The sequence below is a fragment of the Leopardus geoffroyi genome, chromosome C3, assembly GCF_018350155.1.
Source record: "Leopardus geoffroyi isolate Oge1 chromosome C3, O.geoffroyi_Oge1_pat1.0, whole genome shotgun sequence".
Classification (NCBI taxonomy): domain Eukaryota; kingdom Metazoa; phylum Chordata; class Mammalia; order Carnivora; family Felidae; genus Leopardus; species Leopardus geoffroyi.
Window position 1 is genome coordinate 110,066,530 of NC_059338.1, and position 7,303 is coordinate 110,073,832.

Consider the following 7,303-nt stretch of genomic DNA (forward strand, 5'->3'; position numbering starts at 1 on the left):
ATTTGGTGAATGAACGAAGGGACACAAGTAGAATAAAACCGACCAACCGGTCTTGTATAAAATGAAGCAAGCAATCGCAACAATGCAGTGATTTGAGAGGCTGGTTGAAGGGTCCTCACCTCCCCACCAATAGGTATCCCCTTGCTGTTTTGCTGTAGCGCATGATCCACATATTGGTATTATTTTCAAAGTAAAGGCCACATTTTGGTTGGCTTTAGGGAGAAGTTCGCTGAGCAGAGCAAGAGAAGGGGAAGCAGATAGCAAGCAAGACGGTAGGAGCAAGCATATCAGCCACAAAACACACTGAAATGAAAGCTAGTTTATCCAGTTGTGATTCCACTACGGTCCATCACCGCCAGAGCTGAGTAGGACTCTGAAATGGTGAGATTTATTCCTAATCCCTTCTAACTTTCTCTGTAAACCACAGCCTTCGTATCACCCCTTGTTTGCCCAAGAAACATCTCCATTCCTTTTCTTTCTCTTTTAGTGTATTTATTTATTTTTGAGAGAGAGAAGGGGGGGGAGGGAGGGACAGAGAGAAAGGGAGAGAGAATCCCAAAGAGGCTCCATACTGTCAGTGCAGAGCCTGACATGGGGCTCGAACTCTCAAACTGTGAGATCATGACTTGAGCGGAAATCAGGAGTTGGATGATGAACTGGCTGAGCCACCCAGGTGCCCCTTTATTCCTTTTAAAGAAAAGAATCCCTTGTACTCTAGACCTGTTTCTCTCCCCTTACTTTTCTGTTACAACTTCCTTGTCTTTAGTCCCTTCTCTATGAGACCAGATATTCCTGGTTATGATTTGAGATGTTCTAAGCAAGTTGCTATTGTAATTCAACAGAGGACTCATGGAAACAGTACAGATTGGATCGAAAGCAGCAAAAAACCTGATGATGGTGTTTCAGGTACTGTGAGAGCTGTTTGGAGGGAAATTTTAGTGTGGGGGACAGAGAATATTCTAGGTGGTATGCTTTAAATCACTCCATGTAAGTAATTGCCTCTACTGCCTTAGTGTAAGCTAGGGTCTGACGGATTTTCAACAAAAGAGAGCAGAGGCCTGTTGAGGTAGGAGTTGGCAGGGGTAAGTTTTGATAAAGGGAGGGAAGAGGCACAGGTCTAGGATCAGGGAGATGTTTCCTACCGTGCATCCTGGGCATTTGGAAGGGGTCAGGAATATGGAGTGTGGGCGTATGCTGGAGGCTGGAGTGTGATGTGGAAGCTTCTAGAAGGTATTAGCGGTAGGATGGCAGAAGAAGTCTCAGAGGCAAACATGGCCTGGAGCCAGCTTTGACTGCCATCTGTGTTTGGTGTTTTTCTACTCAAAGTTTACTAGCTTTGTAACTGCTGAACACTTGTAGTGAGGCAAACTTCTCAGATGAGATTTGAGGTTCTGTGCTGATGGCCTGTGTTTATTGGATTCACTTTTCTTCGAGAATGACCCCTCCTGTTCCCTGCTCCTCCTAGGCTTCATGAAGAACTCAGGTCCACACTGCAAGGGAAGCTCAAAAAAGCCTTGCTTACAGCCTATTAGAGGATTCTGGGAAATAATGTTGTTTATTTCAAAATGCAAGGGGCAACATCTTTTTCTGAAAAATTTTTTCATTTACTTAAGTGTGTGTCTTTACCCTTTAGACAAGCTGTGAGGAGCTGGCAGGTGGGGATAATCCAAATCCTCAAAAATGTTTTGCAGTATGTCTAAGGTTTAAATAAAGATTTCATCAAGACTTCAGAAAACTGTATCTGCCCCCTTGATGACAGCTCTCTGGGGAAGAGCATGAGCTAAAGTACAGTTGGAGAAAGTGACTTTACATTTCCCCCCACTGGCACTGGGACTAGTAAGTAGTGTCTTTTGAAGCAGTATGACTAGGGGGTTGGTGCCAATGCGTGAGCGTCTTGCACCAAGGTTCTTGTGCCAGTGCGCTGGTTGTAACACATTGTCCAACGCTCACACGGAAGCTGCTTTCTCCTTAAAGGTGTCAGATGACAATAATAATAAAAGTAAGTGCACATAAACGCACTGAGTACTCACTGTGTGTTGGGTCCTGTGAACTAAGTGCTTCCCAGGATTATCCCACTTAGTCTTGTAAGAACCCTCTGAGGCAGCCACTGTTAATTATCCCCAGTTTATAGGTGAGGAAGCTGAGAGAGCAGTTAAACAACTTGCCAGTGGTCAGCAGCAGAGATGGGATTATGTATCCAGGCCTTGGCTGTGCTGCTAACCACTACACTACCTCGTCTCCTGGCAGTAGAAGGCAGGGCACAAACCGCAACAGCAGCATTTAACAAGCACCTACTATATGCCAGGAACTGCATTAAGTCTCTTCCATGCCTTATTCACTTTTTTTCTCAACCACACTATGAGGTGGGTGCTTTCTCTTTACGTTTTACAGAAAAGGAAACCGAGGCATAGGTCACAGTTAGGGTAATGGAGCCAGGATAGTGGTGGTGATGAAGCATCAGCTGGGCTTGAGCTACTATGGGTGGCCGTCAGAGTGACTGAAAACACTAGCAAGGGGCATAGACCCGTTTTCATAAAGGGTAATCTAGGGTCTCACATAACTGATTCTGAGCATGTTGACAGCACACAAAAATGTGCGATTTTGGGGCGCCTGGGTGGCGCAGTCGGTTAAGCGTCCGACTTCAGCCAGGTCACGATCTCACGGTCCGTGAGTTCGAGCCCCGCGTCAGGCTCTGGGCTGATGGCTCATGATGGCTCAGAGCCTGGAGCCTGTTTCCGATTCTGTGTCTCCCTCTCTCTCTCTCTGACCCTCCCCCGTTCATGCTCTGTCTCTCTCTGTCCCAAAAATAAATAAACGTTGAAAAAAAAAATTAAAAAAAAATGTGCGATTTCTCCCACTCACTGAGGCTGTGATCTGCCTCCCACCACAGCCACTTTCCACACCATACCTGTCTCTCGCTCACTGCCTAAAGCCAGAGCCCTCTGGTGCTATGAGTGGAAAGGCTTTGGGTGCTGCCTGTGGGTAAAGGGGTGTGGACGGACAGTGTCTTCGGTTTGCCCGATTGTTGTAATAAGTAAACAAGAAATAGAAGGAGGGAATCTCAGGTTCTTCTACATCCCTCGGTTCCAGTTACCAATATCAGTCTCCATCTTTTTCAGGCAAGGAAAGTGGATAAGCAACTGAGGGAATGTAAAAGTTGCTAAAGGCAGCATTTCGAGACAATGGAGATGCTCACACCTTGGACCTGTGTGTCTAGGTTCAGGGACAGAAGTTTATCAAATGTGTCTTTAGCTCAGCAACATAGAACAAGGGCTGATTTCTATCGTTTACCCCTCACTGGACTTCCCTTGAACTTACAGTGCTCCCCAGTGATGCTACAGATATTAAACTGATGGTTCCTGCTTCCTTCCTCTGATTTCTTTTATCCCCACACAATACTTAATTTTTATGGGGATTGGCCATCTTAGCGGCTTATGAAATGAGAGATGGCTTTGACCAGAAGGTGTAAACAAGGCTTACTGTTTGAAGCTTCGCTATTTGTATTTGAGTTATTTTCCTGGTCACAGACACAGACTTGCAGTGATTCATCATTCATTCATTGCCCTGAGCCCCCAGACCCTCGAAGGAATGTAATCCAAATTTCCTCAAGCTGCTGACTTTCCACAGATAGGGGGACTCAAGTGCCCCTGCTCAGGCCACTAGCTGTGTAATGAATGACTTCCATTTTCGCTCAGACTTCCACCAAGCTATTGCTAGGAGCCTCTGGGGCTGCCATATGAGATCATGAGCGCTGTTTCCACTTTGGACTGTCTTGTCAGCACCTGGGATTTGAGGGCAGACCTCATTGCTTCCATTATACAGCGTCCGATGCACCCCAGATCGTAAACCCTGTGGTGTCTGTGGCCCCTGGCCCATCTGCATTTCTTTCTGCACCTAAACCTAAACCACCCACGATCTACACAGAGGTGAAGCTATGCGTGATGTGATGGCACAGGCCCTTCTCCCCCGCAGGGGTCTCTGAGCCTCCCGGGGTCTCTCCCGCATACAGCATCTTGACTCTTATCTGCAGCCTTCTCCCGATGCCTCAGATATGAGCCCGCAGGGTTGGCTGTGGTCAGTATCAGACGTGGACTCTCCAGCAGCCCATATGACATGCCCAGACCACCGTGAATCCCATGAGTGGGTGCAAGTTAGTGCGAAATTGGGACCCCAGCCTCTCATGTAATTTTCAGATGATTTTCAGACAGATCCAGCTCAAGGCTTAAAGTGAAGTCATGTTTACATTCAGTGGAACGCACTGCTTTTGGCTCTCTATCCTGGCTACCAGAAGGGCTGTCCCTGACCCAAAGCGTCTGTGCCTCTGGGAGTTTGTTAGAAATGCCCAGTCTCAGGCTCCAGCCCAGACCTACTAAATGCAAACCTGCCTTTTAACCAGATCCCCAGGTGATTTACATGCACACTGAAGTCTGAGAAGCACTGCTGTATATCATAACTGACAGATCAGACCGTACTTAGGAGATGGTGCTAAAGTGATTTTCCAGATCTGGGGAGCCCCGCAGCATAGAACATTGCAAGTAAATCCAGTGATTGCTTGCTATTAAATACCTATAGAGCATTTTTCTGTCTTTACGTACTCTTTCATTTGAATGCAGATTTTATTTTGGGATTTTTGATATTCATGTTAGTCAATAATGGAGTTTGATATTGTGTATTAACTTGAATTCTCCCTCCCTTCCATTCTTCTTGGGTTAAGAACTCTGATAATAGAAGGGAACTATAGACCTGACATTCAAGGAAAATCCAGAAAATGAATTCTTTTTTATCTTCAGGCAGAGCAGCTCCAATGAATAGAGAAGTGTAATAAAGCCTTTTTATATGCCTGTCATAGAAAGACAAACCTTTTCCAAAGGAAATGGATTTGAGTATTTGCGAGGTATGATAAACAGCCTGACAAAAACGAGCCTGAATTTCCCTTTTAAATGTTCAGCAGGGGGAGGTTTTAACTTCTCCTGTCAGGTAAAAAAAGAATTCATTATGAAAGCCATTCTAGCTGAAACTCAAAAATGAAAACGAGGCCCGATCAGAGTGGAAAGCAATGATTTAGAAATGTGTTAAAGGGAGTAGTTTAATGAATAAAGTGTCAACTTTCCATAGGAGCAAAAATAAATCACGCAAAGGCTTAACCAGTTTTGTCGCTGTGAATTAGCTGGGCGTAGTTGGGACCAGCACACCCTGTAAGGAAACGTTAAAATCTAATTCTCGCTGAGATTTGTGTACGTGCATTGTTGATAATGATGTTAATAATGGCATTGTATGCATTTTACGACTTCTCTTTCCAGCAATTGCCAAAAGCCGGAAGAAAATGAGGCGCAGTTGAACGAAAATGGCCCCAATTCTCAGTTTTTCCACTCAGCGGAAAGCCTTGAGGCCTTGAATCCACCCGTCCAGGAATGACCTGATGTCCTGCTGCAGAATAGTCTAGATGCTCGGTGTTGCTGTCCTTGGTCTTGGTTCCCAGGTATCTTCCTTTCCTAGGGCTGCCCTACCAGAGTACCGCAGACCAGGTGCCTTCAGCAGAACTTCATCGTCTCGCGGTTCCAGAAGCCGGAAGTCCGCGTCAAAGTGTGGGCAGGGTGGTTTCCTGCGGGGGTCTGGGTGGGAGAACAGGTGCCAGCTTCTGGTGGTTTGCTGCCAATCCTTGGCTTTAGATGGACCTCCTTGATCTCTGTTTTCATCTTCATGTGATGTTCTCCCTGTGTACAGGTCTGTATTCAAATTCCCACTCCCCCCCCACTTTTTAAAGTTTATTTATTTACTTGAGAGAGAGAAAGAGAGGGGGAGAGAGAGAGAGCATGAGCTTGGAAGGGACAGAGAGAGGGGGAGAGAGAATCCCAAGCAGGCTCAGTGCAGCTCCATTCCACAAACGGTGAGGTCATGACCTGAGCCAAAATCAAGAGTCAGACGCTTAACGGACTGAGCCACCCAGGTGCCCCCTAAATTCCCCCTTTGTTAGTCATACTAAATTAGGGCCCACCCCATGATCTTCTCTTAACGAATTACATTTTCAGAGATTCTGTTTCTAAATAAGGTCACCTTCTGAGTTACTGGGGATTAAAACTCCAGTGTATCTTTTTCTGAGACACACATTCATGCAACTCACCAGGTGGGACTGCTTTGTAACAAGGTTGTTTGATTTGTTAATAACTAAACTCGCAAGTTTGTAGCACAATCCCTGGGGGAGTGATCAGAGTGCAGCAAATCACCATGGAATAAATAAAGTAATTCCTAACCTAGGCATACATACTTATGAAGCACCGTTAGGTATCTTTGAGGCATGGGTTGTGTAATACTTATTTTATTAGTAAGGAAATGGATGCAATAAGAGGTTAACAGAGTATGCTTCTCACATTCTATAGTTATCTGGTTTATTATTATTCTTTGTCGAACTAAAAATGAGGGCAAGGATCTTGGGTAGTTGCTTAATACAATGTTGACCAACTGAGCTTGGTACTTGTGAGATGGTCAGATTCACGTAATTAGTGCTGGCTCTTAAGTACCGTGTGAAGCAACAGCACAAACAGAGTGAAAGTACAAATTTGTGAGAACGAGAAGACTAGAGCTTTAATGGAGAACTCATCGGATCTAAGGTATCACGAGAAATCGTTCAACTTAATGCTCGCACACATTGGTGGGTCTCCTCAGCAGACAGCGAGGGGAGACGATCATCATACGCAAGTACTCCTTGCATGCCAAGGACAGAGGAGCAGATTATGCACGTGTAAAGCAATGCTTACATTTCCTTCCTCCTTCTCCTTTTCCTCTTTGATGTGTCGAGTCCCCACTGGTACCCACTGACATGCTGTTGCTTGAGATTTGCTCTTTACTAAGTAAGGAAAACCAAATGATTGCATTTTAGCTCGTTTTCTTTTTTTCCTGCTGTTCATCGAATGACAACCTTACAATAGCAGGTAAGGGAAGCAGGAACAGAAAGGAAGGGGAAAAAGCAGAGCCCTGCATAATTTGTGCATGGAGGTTCTTTTACAAAATCGTTTAGAAATGACTAGAGATTTATATAAAGTTTTCTCTTGTAAGAATTTTCTTGGGGTAAATTCATTTTTCCATCTTCACCATTGGATGGAAGTATTGCAGAGTGGGAAGGGGACTTACAATCTGTTAAGTTCAATTCTCATTTTATAGGAGGACATTGAAGCCCAGAGATGATAAGGTACTTGTCCAGGGTCACAGAAATTAGTTTTTACCAGAGCCTGTACTGGCTACTATGCTTTCTTCGTGCCCAAGTCTTTTTTTTTTTTTTTTTTTTTTTAGTATACTATATATTCCC

The 7,303-nt window shown here is 44.9% G+C and overlaps 1 long non-coding RNA gene across 5 annotated transcripts in view; it reads left to right on the plus strand.

Annotated features, from left to right (window-relative positions):
- The window catches only part of LOC123585709, a 95,604-nt gene extending 92,238 nt beyond the window's left edge, over positions 1 to 3,366 (plus strand). For all 5 annotated transcript variants that reach the window (XR_006706383.1, XR_006706381.1, XR_006706384.1 and 2 more), the window contains 3 exons: positions 219 to 381; positions 843 to 906; positions 3,120 to 3,366. This is a non-coding gene — a long non-coding RNA (uncharacterized LOC123585709). The remainder of the gene's footprint in view (positions 1 to 218; positions 382 to 842; positions 907 to 3,119) is intronic.
- The last annotated feature ends 3,937 nt before the right edge of the window (positions 3,367 to 7,303 follow it).